Source organism: Salmo salar, chromosome 22 (genome assembly GCF_965601325.2).
Source record: "Salmo salar chromosome 22, fSalSal1, whole genome shotgun sequence".
NCBI lineage: Eukaryota > Metazoa > Chordata > Actinopteri > Salmoniformes > Salmonidae > Salmo > Salmo salar.
Genome location: NC_138312.1, coordinates 4,947,528 through 4,963,854, shown reverse-complemented (window position 1 = coordinate 4,963,854; position 16,327 = coordinate 4,947,528).

The following is a 16,327-nucleotide window of genomic DNA, read 5'->3' as shown; positions in this document are numbered from 1 at the left end:
CACTTGAGTGGGTTGAGTGACTGACGTGGTCTTCCTGTCTGGGTTGGCGCACCCCCTTGGGCTGTGCCGTGGCGGAGATCTTTGTGGGCTATATTCGGCCTTGTCCCGGGATGGTATGTTGGTGGTTGGAGATATCCCTCCAGTGGTGTGGAGGCTGTGCTTTGGCAAAGTGGGTGGGGTTATATCCTACCTGTTTGGCCCTGTCCGGGGGTTTCATCGGATGGGGCCACAGTGTCTCCTGACCCCTCCTGTCTCAGCCTCCAGTATTTATGCTGCAGTAGTTTATGTGTCGGGGGGCTAGGGTCAGTCTGTCACATCTGGAGTATTTCTCTTGTCTTTTCCGGTGTCCTGTGTGAATTTAAATATGCTCTCTCTAATTCTCTCTTTCTTTCTTTCTCTCTCTCGGAGGACCTAAGCCCTAGGACCATGCCTCAGGACTACCTGGCTTGATGACTCCTTACTGTCCCCAGTTCACCTGGCCGTGCTGCTGCTTCAGTTCCAACTGTTCTGCCTGCAGCTATGGAACCCTGACCTGTTCACCGGACGTGCTACCTGTCCCAGACCTGCTGTCCCAGATCTGCTGGAACCCTGACCTGTTCACCGGACATGCTACCTGTCCCAGACCTGCTGTTTTCAACTCTCTAGAGACAGCAAGAGCGGTAGAGATACTCTCAAAGATTGGCTATGAAAAAGCCAACTGACACTTACTCTTGTGTTACTGACTTGTTGCACCCTCGACAACTACTATGATTATTATTATTTGACCATGCTGGTCATTTATGAACATTTGAACATCTTGGCCATGTGCTGTTATAATCTCCACCCGGCACAGCCAGAAGAGGACTGGCCACCCCTCATAGCCTGGTTCCTCTCTAGGTTTCTTCCTAGGTTTTGGCCTTTCTAGGGAGTTTTTCCTAGCCACCGTGCTTATACACCTGCATTGCTTGCTGTTTGGGGTTTTAGGCTGGGTTTCTGTACAGCACTTTGAGATATCAGCTGATGTAAGAAGGGCAATATATAAATACATTTGATTTGATTTGATTACACAAGGACCTAATGGGACATACATACACTTCTAATTCTAACAGCTTTTTTGTTAGTAGAGTATTTAATTGTCTTAAAATACAGTTCAATTTCTTTTTGTAGGGTAAGAAAATTAGTTTTTTTGTTTGTAAATTTACATTTGTGAATATGAAATTTGTCCAAAAGAATAATGAAATTAGTTACATAGAAATGTTTCAGCTTATTCCTATCGTAGGTCAAGAATCCAAGCAGTACATCTTTCCACAATAGTGTAAGACCTTCATAAATGTGTTCAATTATAAATCTACTGATGTCTTGCCACAGTTTTCTTACATGAATACAATGCCAAAAAAGATGCAACACTGTTTCTGGGTGGTCATTACAAAAGGAGCAATTTGAGTTGATGTTTTCCTTAAACTTCTTCATATAGTGGTTGGCACAAATTGCGCTATTGAGTCTTCGCGTGTAACGAATGGTGTCAGGTGATCGATGGCTTCCTCCGTTCATTCATATATACAGTCGTTAACTTGCCCGACATTTGGAAAGTTTGCATTGAAAATACTGCAGATGTGACAATTGCCTGCTAGGGTGCATTCCCATTTAACAATCTTGTGTTGATCAAAACAGCTGGATGTAATGATGTCACACCTAATTTTTAGCAAAAACCTAGTGTTGAATAAAAATGTATTGGTTGAAGTGTTTCCATTACCCATTTAGCGACATTGACGACAGCATGTATGTCCTCCCACCTATCTGTTTCATGTCTCAGGTAGCCCGCGAAAGCCAGCATGTATAGAATGCAATAATTTAGTAATATTTGCCACATTTGAATGATTCTCATGTACCAACGTATCGCAACAGTCCGTGCCATGGTGAAACTTGCACTCCTGGAGAGCTGAACTAATTGGATGGGGAAACTTGCCAGCCAACCAGAAAAGCAAGGCGAAGCAATTCAGGCATTCTTGAAAGTCATGACAATCCTGCAAAGAAACATCATTTTTATAGTTGAACATTTTTATTTTGCAAGCAGTAGGCATTTAGAATTAAATGTGGAGTAGAGCTTTATAGTTATGCGGTAACAATCACTTGCCCCACGTACCTTCAAAATTATTTGTCAATCATAATGTATTCAAAAAACAGTTTCCATCATAATTTTCCGTAATAAAGAAAGTTTGAAACCTGCCTATTGACTGTCGGCTTCAATGTCGAACAAGCCCATTTTTGACGTCCAAAAGCGGAAGTCGTGTCACAGGCTCAATCATTTTTTTTTTTTACATTGACAAGTTAGACGAGTGTGACCGCTCAAATAATGGAAATACATGTCCTTAAAGATGGAAGGCTGTTATGTGGTTGTTTTCTGTAAACATTGCCTGCATTTTCACTGTCAGGGTTGAATTTCGTGGCTTCAATGAGAGTGGGCACTCGTTCTCCCTTCCGACAGTGCAGGCTACTACCGACTAACTGATGACTTTGAATTCACGTTAATTGACAACTCAACCAAATGTAAATCCAAACTAGACGTTGAACAGGCGTCTGTGCCCAGTGGGATAGGCCAATACGGGGCTTATAAGTTCTGTCTTTCTACTGACAATACTTGTGCACATTTGTTGTTTCATTGTTTGAATAGTTTTTTCAACAACCTTCCTTTGTTAATGTATCAATTCCCTGTTACTTAGCCTGATCTTTTACAGTGCAGTCGGAAACTAATCAGACCCCTCCACTTTTTCCACATTTTGTTACGTTATGGCCTTATTTAAAAATTTATTAAATAAATAATTTTCCTCATCAATCTATGCACAATACCCCATAATGTCAAAGCAAAAACAGGTTTTTAGACATTTTTGCAAATTTATAATAATATAGATTTTTAAATACCTTATTTACATAGGTATTCAGACCCTTTGCTATGAGACTCGAAATTGAGCTCAGGTACATCCTGTTTCCATTGATCATCCTTGAGATGTTTCTACAACTTGATTGGAGTCCACCTGTGCTGAATTCAATTGATTGGACATGATTTGGAAAGGCACACATCTGTCTATACAGTCTATACAGTTGACAGTTTATGTCAGAGCAAAAACCAAGGCATGAGGTCGAAGGAATTGTCCTTAGAGCGCCGAGACAAGATTGTGTCAAGGCACAGATCTGTGCAAGGGTACCAAAATATTTCTGCAGCATTGAATGTCCTCAAGAACACAGTGGCCTCCATAATTCTCCATTTGGGGGCGGCGGGTAGCCTAGTGGTTAGAGAGTTGGGCCAGGAACCGAAGGGTTGCTAGATCGAATCCCCAAGCTGACAAGGTAAATAAGAATTTGTTCTTAACTGACTTGCCTAGTTAAATAAAAAATAAAACATTCTTAAATGGAAGAAGTTTGGAACTACCACTCCAAACTGAGCCATCGGGGAAGAAGGGCCTTGGTCAGGGAGGTGACCAAGAACCCGTCACTCTGACAGAGCTCCAGAGTTCCTTTGTGGAGATGGGAGAACCTTCCAGAAAGACAAACATCTCTGCAGTGCTCCACCAATCAGGCCTTTAGGGTAGAGTGGCCAGACGGAAGCCACTCCTCAGTAAAAGGCAAATGACAGCCCGCATGAAGTTTGCCACACCAAAGGTGTGTGTGACGTAGAAGTCCGTCACTGGCCGCGGGCAGCATTTGGTACTTTAACGCACGCACACATTCATCACTCCTCCCTGCTCCGTTATCAGATAAGTTAACAATGTGGGTCGACACACAAGTTAACGTCTCTATCTTAGTACATACATTTCACACTTACTTCAGTAACCAGTTAGGGTATAAAGAAATAAAGACAGGTGTTCATATTTAATATAAGCAATATTTAGTATACTTATCGATGTTATGGATGAGCGCGGTTGTTTGTTCTGTTCCTCTCTCTCTCCATCTCTGTAGCTTCCAGGTATGCTGGATAAGGACCCGAGCTAAGGGAATTGGGCTTACTTTGTAGTGCCTGTCCGGAATGGCTCATTAATGTAAACGGGCATATTGGAAGACACTGTCAGTAGTGATGTAATTTTGTAAATGTTATATTGTGATGTTGTTTCATAAACGTGTTGCAATGTATATATTTTGGTATGTTTAGATAAATGGAAACTGTATGTTGAATAGGTAATTGCTTAATTAATTAGTGTTAATTGTTCTGAGGGGAGGGGCTACCCCTACAAAAGGAGCCTCTCTTTCAGTTCATGGAGAGGCATTTTGGATTGAGCTGTGGATGGGGCAGCATTGTTTTTAAGCTGTCCCATAAGGTATACGTTTGATGGCAGTACTGTTGTTTTTGTTCCGGAATCACTATGTAAATAAACACCTTTGCACAGAAGAACTTTTGCGGCTCAGCCATCTTTTTATTTTTTATAGAGGTTAGGTTTTCCAGTTTAGCCTTCTGGCCTACTCTACGTGACAGTGTGTAATGGAATTTTAATGTTTTGTGCTTTTCTTATAACAATTTTCTGTGTTCTATTCATGTGTTCTTCTATAAAGCAATTTCTGTGTTCATGCAAGTGGCTGACTGTACAAATTCTCACTATCAGTAGCTGCAATTTGGCAGTACGCCCAGACCTCGTTTTGAGAATGAACAAAAGATATCTCAGTTTCAAGGTCTCAGCTTAGAGAGAAGAAGCCCCGTGTGGTGTTGGTCTGTCACATGTTATGGAACAGTATTGGTCTGTCACATGAATGAAACAAAACGGTAATGATTGATTAATTATGCTAAATCATGCAATATAACTTGTCTGTGTATAGCCGTATATAAGACAACTGCTGAGACTGCCCAGGCAGAGCTCCTGATTGACGTGTACTATGGTGCATTGAGTTGTTGGAACCTCTACCGTGTGCTGACATTAAACAATGATTCATTTAAGATTGACTTCTAGTGTCCCTGTGTAAGAATTTCCACGACAGGTGCTACAACAAAGTACTCCGAAAAGTGTCTGAATACTTATGTAAATGTGATATTTCAGGGGGGGGTTTTCAATACGTTTGCAAAAAAAACGTTAAACGTGTTTTTGCTTTGTCATTATGGGGTATTGTGTGTAGATTGATGAGGGGGAAAACACGATTTAATCCATTTTAAAATAAGGCTGTAACGTAACCACATGTGGAAAAAGTCAAGTGGTCTTTATACTTTACGTATGCATTGTATATCCAGTGCTTGACTTGGGCAGGAGCTCACCAGAGCTGAGTGGCCTACTGGCACCTCAAATGTTCTACTGAGCTCCTGTTCCTCATATAGAATATTAGCTCAAAGGTATTGTGTATAAACAGTAGCCTACCAGCAACCAAAATGAACATGTCACTGGCACCTATTTCTGTCCACGTCAAACACTGATTGTATCACCAGTAAATGTTCACCATTAATCCCCATTTTTTAAATCTAGGCTACAATGTTTATGGTAATTTATGTTAATGCAATTCAAACTGCTAGCCTGTTCAATAGGTTTTTATTTATTTCATATCATTATGAGTTTTGTCAATTACTTCAAATCTATAAAAGATGGGATGTTTGATAGCCCAGTATTTCTTATTGTCTTAACACACCACCAATGAGCAAATCCATCTTGGCCAAATCCTCTTGGCCAGCAAACGCTATTGATGTGTCTGAGCCCTTAGAACCCCACAGTCCTGCTCAGTGGCGGCACCATGAAAGTTTCACTGGGATAGCTATGGGGTAGCTTGGCCATTGCATTGGGGTAGAAGGGCTGTATTTACTGCGGGATGCTCACGGGACCATGGGCCCGACAGAGATCATTGCAGCATGGTGGGCATTTTTCATGCTGCGGGTAGAAGCCGGTGGTCAGACTGACAACTGGTCATTATATTCTAGGCTATAAAATCAGTCTTACTTGCTCAACTTTATTGTTAATTCATCCTTTCCTCTCCCCAAGTTTAGGCCACGGGTGTATGTTGTGTGCCGGCGAGCTGATTAATAAAAAGTCTTTATATATATATATATATATATTATAATAAAGGCATTTAAACTTGTTTTTGTTAGAATGGGATTTTTTGGAGTGCAAGTTAATTTGACACAGTTTAAAGGCAAAAACATTTTTGTTGTTGTAATGAAAAGCATATGCCTATAGGTTTGTTGCATGCAAAGACCAATTTAAACTTTATTTTTATTTAACCTTTAATTTTTATTTAACCTGGAATTTTAACTTTATTCAACCTGATTGGTCTAATTGAGATGAAAATTGAATAATAACTTATTCAATAGATCAAAACATTTCATCTCATGCAAGCAACCTATAGCCTGCAGGAATAAACGACACGGTTAATTTTTGCAGCACACTGTATCCTGGCTGCCTTCAAATTGTATCTCAAGCACAATTTGGATTTCGTGTTAACTTAATCTAAAGTTACTTCAACCTAGTAAAGTAAGTGAAACTGACAATTTTGGATTTAATAACTTGTTGCGTGAACTTGATACTTTTAGTCAAACAATTATTTCAATAGATTTTTGTTGTTGTCTTAACAAAGCTACTCAAGTTGTTTTGACAAATTACCAAGGGGAGAGGACAAGTATTTGATAGTCAGAAAAACAAAACTTTTAGTTGTTTTAATTTACGAAAGTTTGTAACCTGGCTGCCAAAACATTTTAAGTTGTGTCAACTTACCATACAGTTGAAACAACTACTTCGATTTTTACACATTTCAGAACTGATTAAGTCTTTAAAATTATATAATACAGATTTCAGTAGGGAACATTATGCTCATGTGTGAGCTTTTTAGGCAGTTTCAAAATTGGAAGTGCTTGTCAGCCAAGCAACCGACCACTTTAACTACAATGGCATTCTCAGTAACGGTTACAGAAATGTTTTATTTATGTGGTTGTTTATCTACCTTTGTTGAATGCACTAACTGAAGTCGCTCAGGATGAAAGACCTAAATATAAATGTAAAAATGAAAGTTGCAAAGCATGTTGGGTATTATTTGAATGAGCTCCGCCCCAAAATAATAAGATTAACATTTTAACATAACATTTTTTACAGTGTACAAAAACAACAGCTCTTGTTTCATTAAACCAGGACTCTCCAACCCTGTTCCTGGAGATATACTCTCCTGTACAACCCCAGTTGTAACTAACCTGATTCAGTTTATCAACCAGCTAATTATTAGAATCAGGTGCGCTAGATTACGGATGGAGCAAAAACCTACAGGATGGTAGCTCACTAGGAACATGGTTGGAGAGCCCTGGTTAAACTATATTTATTCTATCCATAATTTGTAAAACTTTGTTCCTTTAAACAGTACGAAACAATTGATCTCAAACAACATTTAGCGTAGCCTAAAGTCGCACTCATGGCTACAAACACAGACGCATACTTATTGAAACTATTAGATGATTCTGTTTTTGTAATTCGTTTGAATGAACAGTATATAGGCCTATATAAAACTTTGCAAAACATTGCTTTATTGTATATGTCTATGTAGCCTACCCCACTGTGTGAGAGAGAGCTGCATGGAAGAATTCCAATGCCTATGTGTCACGTCCTGACCAATATTTAGGTATTATTTGTATTATATTTGGTCAGGATGTGGCAGAGGTATATTTTGTTTTGTATTATGGGGTTTTGTGTGTGGTGTCGTGGGGTGTGTTAGTTGTTGGTATAGGTTCTAGGTTTGTTTTTCTATGTATAGTTAATTGGGGTTGGACTCCCAATTGAAGGCAGGTGTGTTGAGTTGCCTTTGATTGGGAGTCCTATATAGTAGGGTGTGTTTGTCTTTGTGTTTCGTGGGTAGTTGTTTTTTGCACTGCTAGGTATAGCCTGCGAAACTGTCTCCTGTCGTGTTGTCTGCATTTCTTGTTTTTCCGTGGTCAACGTCTTTAATAAATATGATGTTGAACACGCAACCCGCTGCGTATTGGTCCACTTTCTCCGACGATGATTTCGCTATATCGTCTGACGACGAAGGAATCTGTGACACTATGTTAGAAATGACAAATAGAGGTCTTTCTTCTCCTTTCTTTGCCCGGCAAATATTTGCCCTTAGGCCTAATTGAATTTTATGCCATTTCTAGCCTACTATGTTTTTTATGACTGGAGACACCAGCATAATCTTTTTAAAATGACGACAAATACAGGGTAGCTTGGCATTGACAGTCCATGCACTGCCACTGACGGGTCTGTGGGTTTGTTGTGTAAATTAATTAATTTCTCTCAGGCTGTTTTTCTTTCAATGCATCAGTGCAGCAATGTATCAATTTAGCCAATGTGATCACATCACACCTGAGCTACACGTCGCTCTCGCCATTCAAACTTCCCCACCAGTTCATTGCCAACACTGTAGCCTATTCTATAGCAATTCAGCAGGTAAGAGGATTGATCCATGCTTCTCTCCTCGAATAGGCCTTTCAAAATTGCTCGAAATAAGTTTAAAATTATATTGCTGTTCATTGTCTATATATAGCCTAGGCTACTCGTTTAAGAGCTAGAGAAAGGGGGAAGAGAGAGGCGCGTTCCCAGTGGAGATGCGTGAATTGCAAGAATTGAGCAACAGCTGATAGGCTATGGACAGGTTGCGTGCCGGCGAGCTGATTAATAAAAAGTCTTATATATATTTTCGATTGTTTATCAATTTCTCTCATATAGCTGAGGCCTATATCATAACTGCCTTTATATCTTGCCCTTAAAACTTTCCTCGTCAATTTATATGATCGGCTACAATGATTTAGCATGATCCTATAATGTAACCTAGTTTTTGGGGAAAGAAGAAATGCGATTGGCTTACGTGTCTGAGTGAGATGCGTTGATTGATGGGTCATTTTAGGTGGATGGGTGGGTGAGTGTGTATGAGTTTGCTAATTCTCTATATGTCCATTTGAAAAGTTTCCTAAGGGCCTAGCCTGTCTGGACTTAATTTCTTTAATCAGATAGGAAGAAAACTGTAGGCAGCCATCATCATGATGGTCAGCATGTGCGATCGAGCAATGACAACAGGTTCCAGTGTTGCATTTCCTCTCTTTATTAAATGGAGTGCAAAGAATTAAACGTAGCCAAGGATGAGCATCCAAATATTTTCAGTAACATATTATAATTTCCAGTAGGCCTAGTACAGTTGAAGTCGGAGGTTTACATACACTTAGGTTGGAGTCATTGAAACTCATTATTCAACCACTCCACAAATTTCTTGTTAACAAACTATAGTTTTGGCAAGTCGGTTAGGACATCTACTTTGTGCCTGACACAAGTCATTTTTCCAACAACTGTTTACAGACAGATTATTTCACTTATAATTCACTGTATCACAATTCCAGTGGGTCAGAAGTTTACATACACTAAGTTGACTGTACCTTTTAAACAGCTTGGAAAATTCCAGAATATGATGTCATGACTTTAAAAGCTTCTGATAGGCTATTTGACATAATTTGAGTCAATTGAAGGTGTACCTGTGGATGTATTTCAAGGCCTACCTTCAAGGCCTCTTTGCTTGACATCATGGGAAAATCAAAAGAAATCAGCCAAGCCCTCAGAAAAAAAATGGTATACTTCCACAAGTCTGGTTCATCCTTGGGAGCAATTTCCAAATGCCTGAAGGTACCACGTTCATCTGTACAAACAATAGTACGCAATTATAAACACCACGCAACTGTCATACCGCTCAGGAAGGAGACGCGTTCTGTCTCCTAGAGATGAACGTACTTTGATGCGAAAAGTGCAAATCAATCCCAGAACAACAGCAAAGGACCTTGTGAAGATGCTGGAGGAAACAGGTAAAAAAAAAGTATCTATGTCCACAGTTAAACGAGTCCTATATCAACATAACCTGAAGGGCCGCTCAGCAAGGAAGAAGCCGCTGCTCCAAAACCGCCATAAAAAAGCAAGACTACGGTTTGCAACTGCACATGGGGAAAAAGATTGTACTTTTTGGAGAAATGTCCTCTGGTCTGATGAAACAAAAAGAGAACTGTTTGGCCATAATGACCATCGTTATGTTTGGAGGAAAAAGGGGGAGGCTTGCAAGCCGAACAACACCATCCCAACCGTGAAGCACAGGGGTGGCAGCATCATGTTGTGGGTGTGCTTTTCTGCAGGAGGGACTGGTGCACTTCACAAAATAGATGGCAGCATGAGGGAGAAAAATGATGTGGGTATATTGAAGCAACATCTCAAGACATCAGTCTGGAAGTTAAAGCTTGGGCGCAGATGGTCTTCCAAATGGACAATGACCCCAAGCATACTTCTAAAGTTGTGGCAAAATGGCTTAAAGACAACAAAGTCAAGGTATTGGAGTGGCCATCACAAAGCCCTGACCTCAATCCTATAGACAATTTGTGGACCAGAACTGAAAAAGCGTGTGCGAGCAAGGAGGCCTACAAACCTGATTCAGTTACACCAGCTCTGTCAGGAGGAATGGGCCAAAATTCACCCAAACATTTGACCAAAGTTAAACAATTGTGTATGTATGTAAACTTCTGACCCACTGGGAATGTGATGAAAGAAATAAATAAAAACTGAAATAAATAATTCTTCCAACTATTATTCTGACATTTCATATTCTTAAAATAAAGTGGTGATCCTAACTGACCTAAGACAGGGAATTTTGACTAGGATTATATGTCAGGAATTGTGAAAACTGAGTTTAAATGTATTTGGCTCAGGTGTATGTAAACTTCCGACTTCAACTGTAAGAGCCGTTTGGACCCGCAGCTAATGGGGATCCCTAATAAATACAAATACAATCACTGTAGATGAAGGGGAGAAGACTGCTAATACAGGACTAGTAAAGGCCCAATGCACGTAACTCAATGCACATTATAAAACATGTCTTAAGAATATTTTTTGTTACGATGAATGTTTTAGGGGTGCTGCAGCACCCTTACTCCCCGCGGGTATGTGAGGAGTGAGGCCCATGGGCAAAAAAGCTGTTGCAGAGCACTCTATCACCCTGGCGGGACGCCTGCCTGCCGAATGCTCATTGCTAAATGGGTTGGTGTCCCCAATATGGAACGGCACAGGTTGTGATGTCAGACAATTCCACAACCGGTCATGTATTTACATTTACATTTTAGTCATTTAGCAGACGCTCCTATCCAGAGCGACTTACAGTAGTGAATGCATACATTTCATACATTTGATTAAAAAAAAAATGGTTTTGTTTTATGTTGTTTGGAATATTATGAGTATGTTTTTCACCCTTCCCCTTTTTTCCCTTATTTTGACGTTAAAGCTTCCCAGTTTTCACCCCACCGTGTAGGTGGGGGAAATAGACAATAATAGGGTGTAGTCCGCCATACGGGGTTTTATGGCGGACTACACCCTATTATTGTCTATTTCCGCCACCTACACGGTGGGGTGAAAACTGGGAAGCTTTAACGTCAAAATAATAATTTTTGTGAATAAGAAGGATTGAGGTCTGCGCCCATGTATTGGCTATCAAGGCATCAACCAAATCACTGTGAGGTACAGCTACCCGCTACCTCTCATAGCCAGTGCGATTGAGTCAATGCACGGGGCGCGCTTCTTCACAAAGTTGGATCTCAGGAGCGCTTACAACCTGGTGTGTATCCGGGAGGGGGACGAGTGAAGACGGCATTTAGTACCACCTCAGGGCACTATGAGTACCTCATCATGCCGTACGGGTTGATGAATGATCCATCAGTCTTCCAAGCCTTTGTAGACAAGATTTTCCGGGACCTGCACGTGCAGGGTGTAGTGGTGTATATCGACGACATTCTGATATACTCCGCGACATGCGCCGAGCATGTGACCCTGGTGCGCAGGGTGCTTGGTCGACTGTTGGAGCATGACCTGTACGTCAAGGCTGAGAAATGTCTGTTTTTCCAACAATCCGTCTCCTTCCTAGGGTACCGCATTTCCACCTCAGGGGAATGCTACAAGACCATGGTGCTTGCCTTCGGAGCTGTGAGGGGAACGGCACCTCCGTACCTTCAGGCTCTGATCAGTCCCTACACCCAAAGAAGGGCACTGCGTTCATCCACCTCTGGCCTGCTCGCCTCCCTACCTCTGCGGAAGCACAGTTCCCACTCAGCCCAGTCAAAACTGTTCGCTGCTCTGGCACCCCAATGGTGGAACAAGCTCCCTCACGACGCCAGGACAGCAGAGTCAATCACCACCTTCCGGAGACACCTGAAACCCCACCTCTTTAAGGAATACCTGGGATAGGATTAAGTAATCCTTCTAACCCTCCCCCCCCACCCTCCCCCCCAAAAAGATATCGATGTACTATAGTAAAGTGGTTGTTCCACTGGATATCATAAGGTGAATGCACCAATTTGTAAGTCGCTCTGGATAAGAGCGTCTGCTAAATGACGTAAAGGTAAATGTAAATAGTGAAGATGGAGAGTGACCGCATTTCAGCTGTGCGTAATTGGTCGACTCCCACCATGGTGAAGGAAGTGCAGCGGTTTCTAGGGTTTGCCAACTACTACCAGAGGTTTATCCGGGGCTTTGGTCAGGTAGCGGCTCCCATTTCCTCGCTGCTGAAGGGGGGACCGGTGCGTTTGCAGTGGTCAGTTGAGGCGGATAGGGCTTTTGGTCAGCTGAGGGCTCTGTTTACCTCGGCTCCCATGCTGGCTCATCCAGATCCCTCTTTGACATTCATAATGGAGGTGGAAGTGTCCAAGGCTGGGATAGGAGCTGTGCTCTCTCAGCGCTCGGCTATGCCACTCCGCCCCTGTGCCTTTTCGAAGAAGCTCAGCCCGGTGGAGCGAAACTATGACGTGGGGGACCGGGAGTTGTTGGCTGTCGTCAAGGCTTTGAAGGCGTGGAGACATTGGCTTGACACCCTTTTCTCATCTGGACTGATCACCTCAAGCTGGAGTACATCCGGGCGGCAAGGTGACTGAATCCTCGCCAGGCAAGGTGGGCCATGTTTTTTACACGTTTTGTTTTCTCCCTATCCTACAGACCAGGTTCCCAGAACGCGAAGGCAGACGCACTGTCCCGGATGTATGTCACAGAGGAGCGGCCCATGGATCCCACTCCCATACTCCCGGCCTCTTGCCTGGTGGCACCGGTAGTGTGGGAGCTGGACGCGGACATTGAGCAGGCGTTGCGTATAGAGCCCGCTCCCCTTCAGTGTCCGAGTGGGCGTCTGTACGTTCCGTCTGCTGTACGCGACCGGCTGATCTATTGGGCCCAAACGTCACCCTCCTCTTGTCATCTTGGTATCGGTCGGACGGTGCGCTGACTTAGTGGGAAGTACTGGTGGCCCACTTTAGCTAAGGACGTGAGGGTTTATGTTTCCTCGTGCTTGGTATGCACCCAGTGCAAGGCTCCTAGACACCTGCCCAGAGGTAAGTTACAACCCTTATCCGTTCCACAACGGCCGTGGTCGCACCTGTCTGTGGATTTCCTGACTGATCTTCCTCCTTCACAGGGTAACACCACGATCCTGGTCGTTGTGGATCGTTGTTCTAAGTCCTGTCGTCTCCTCCCCTTGCCCGGTCTCCCTACGGCCCTACAGACTGCGGAGGCTCTGTTTACACACGTCTTCCGGCACAACGGGGTGCCTGAGGATATAGTGTCTGATCGGAGTCCCCAGTTTACGTCGAGGGTTTGGAGGGCATTCATGAAACATCTGGGGGTCTCGGTCAGCCTTACCTCAGGTTTTCACCCCGAGAGTAACGGACAGGTAGAGAGAGTTAACCAGGATGTGGGTAGGTTTCTGAGGTCTTATTGCCAGGACCGGCCGGGGGAGTGGGCAGTGTTCGTGCCCTGGGCAGAGATGGCCCAGAACTCGCTCCGCCACTCCTCCACTAACCTTTCTCCCTTCCAGTGTGTATTGGGGTATCAGCCGGTTCTGGCTCCTTGGCATCAGTCAGACCGAGGCTCCTGCGGTGGACGACTGGTTCCGGCACGCGGAGGAAACATGGGACGCCGCCCATGTCCACCTTCAGCTCACCATACTGCACCAGAAAGTTGGCCCAGACCGTCACCGTAGTGAGGCTGGTTTCGGGTCGAGAGCCAGACCCGAAACCAGCCCCTCCGCCTGCCCTGTTGGAAGCTGGGTCCGCAGTTTGTGGGGCCATTTAAAGTCCTGAGGAGAGTGAACGAGGTATGTTACAGGCTGCAGCTTCCCCCCGATTACCGCATTAACCTGTTAGGGCTAGGGGGCAGTATTTGCACGGCTGGATAAAAAAATGTGCCCGATTTAATCTGGTTACTAATCCTACCCAGTAACTAGAATATGCATATACTTATTATATATGGATAGAAAACACCCTAAAGTTTCTAAAACTGTTTGAATGGTGTCTGTGAGTATAACAGAACTCATTTGGCAGGCAAAACCCTGAGACACATTCTGACAGGAAGTGGATACCTGATGTGTTGTATTACCTTTAAACCTATGCCATTGAAAAACACAGGGGCTGAGGAATATTTTGGCACTTCCTATTGCTTCCACTAGATGTCACCAGCCTTTACAAAGTGTTTTGAGTCTTCTGGAGGGAGATCTGACCGAACAAGAGCCATGGAACGATGATGGCCCATTAGACACCTGGCGCGCTAGGTCATGCTGGGTACCCTCGTTCCAATACGTTTTAAAAGATTTTGCATTCGTCCGCCTTGAATTTTATTCATGTTCTGGTTAAAAAAAGGCCCTAATGATTTATGCTATACAACGTTTGACATGTTTGAACGAACGTAAATATATTTTTTCCCCTCGTTCATGAAGTGAAGTCCGGCGGGCTTAGATCATGTGCTAACAAGACAGAGATTTTTGGACATAAATGATGAGCTTTTTTGTACAAAACTACATTCGTTATGGACCTGTGATACCTGGAAGTGACATCTGATGAAGAGAATCAAAGGTAATGGATTATTTACATAGTATTTTCGATTTTAGATCTCCCCAACATGGCGGCTAGTCTGTATCGCAACGCGTATTTTTCTGGGCGCAGTGCTCAGATTATTGCAAAGTGTGATTTCCCAGTAAGGTTATTTTTAAATCTGGCAAGTTGATTGCGTTCAAGAGATGTAAATCTATAATTCTTTAAATGACAATATAATATTTTACCAATGTTTTCTAATTTTAATTATTTAGTTTGTGGTGCTGACTTGAATGCCGGTTATTGGAGGGAAACGATTTCCTGAACATCAACGCCACAGTAAAACGCTGTTTTTGGATATAAATATGAACTTGATAGAACTAAAAATGCATGCATTGTCTAACATAATGTCCTAGGAGTGTCATCTGTTGGAGATTGTAAAAGGTTAGTGCATAATTTTAGCTGATTTTATGGTTTTGGTGATGCCTGTCTTTGAATTGGCACAACATTACACACAACTCTTGTAAATGTACTGTCCTAACATACTCTAAATTTATGCTTTCGCCGTAAAACCTTTTTGAAATCGGAAAACGTGGTTAGATTAAGGAGATGTTTATCTTTCAAAGGGTGTAAAATAGTTGTATGTTTGAAAAATTTGAATTTTGACATTTATTTGGATTCAAATTTGCCGCTCTTGAAGTGCACCTGCTGTTGATGGAGTGCACCACGGGTGGGACGCTTGCGTCCCACCTAGCCCATAGAGGTTAACCCCTCGTTCCATGTGTCCTCCTCAGGCCGGTGGTGGCTGGCCCGCTCCAGGAGTCTGTGGTGCGGGAGGTTCCTCCACCCCCTCTGGACATCGAGGGGGCCCCATTCGTTCCATACTGGATTCGAGACGTCGGGCGAGGTGGACTGGGAGGGGTATGGTCCGGAGGAGAGATGCTGGGTTCCGGTGGAGGACATGTTGGATCCTTCAATGCTGCGAAAGTTCCACTGTCTCCATCCGGATCGCCCTGCGCCTCGCCCTCCGAGTCGTCCCCGAGGTCGGTGTCGACGTGCTGCTAGAGCTGTGCGTCGGGGGTGTTACTGTCACGACTTCTGCCGAAGTCGGTCCCTATCCTTGTTCGGGCGGTGTTCGGCGGTCGACGTCACTGGCCTTCTAGCCATCACTGATCTAATTTTCATTTTCCATTGGTTTTGTCTTGTCTTCCATCACACCTGGTTTCAATCCCATCAATTACATGTTGTGTATTTAACCCTCTGTTTCCGCTCATGTCCTTGTCGGTGATTGTTTGTTGTATGTATTGGTGCTATTTATGCTATGGTGTGCGACGGGTTTTGTACCCACGTTCATTATTTTGTATATGTTGGTTTTCGGAGTTTGTGAGCACTCCGTTTATACCAAGTTCCTTCTCCTGTGCCTGACTTCCCTGCCACCAGCACGCACCCTTTACAATCACAGTTGCAATGAACACCACAAAATCAATTTTCTTTACATACAGCGTATCTGGTTCTCTTGGTTGACAAATATTCACCATGGGCTGTGCCCCACGCTAC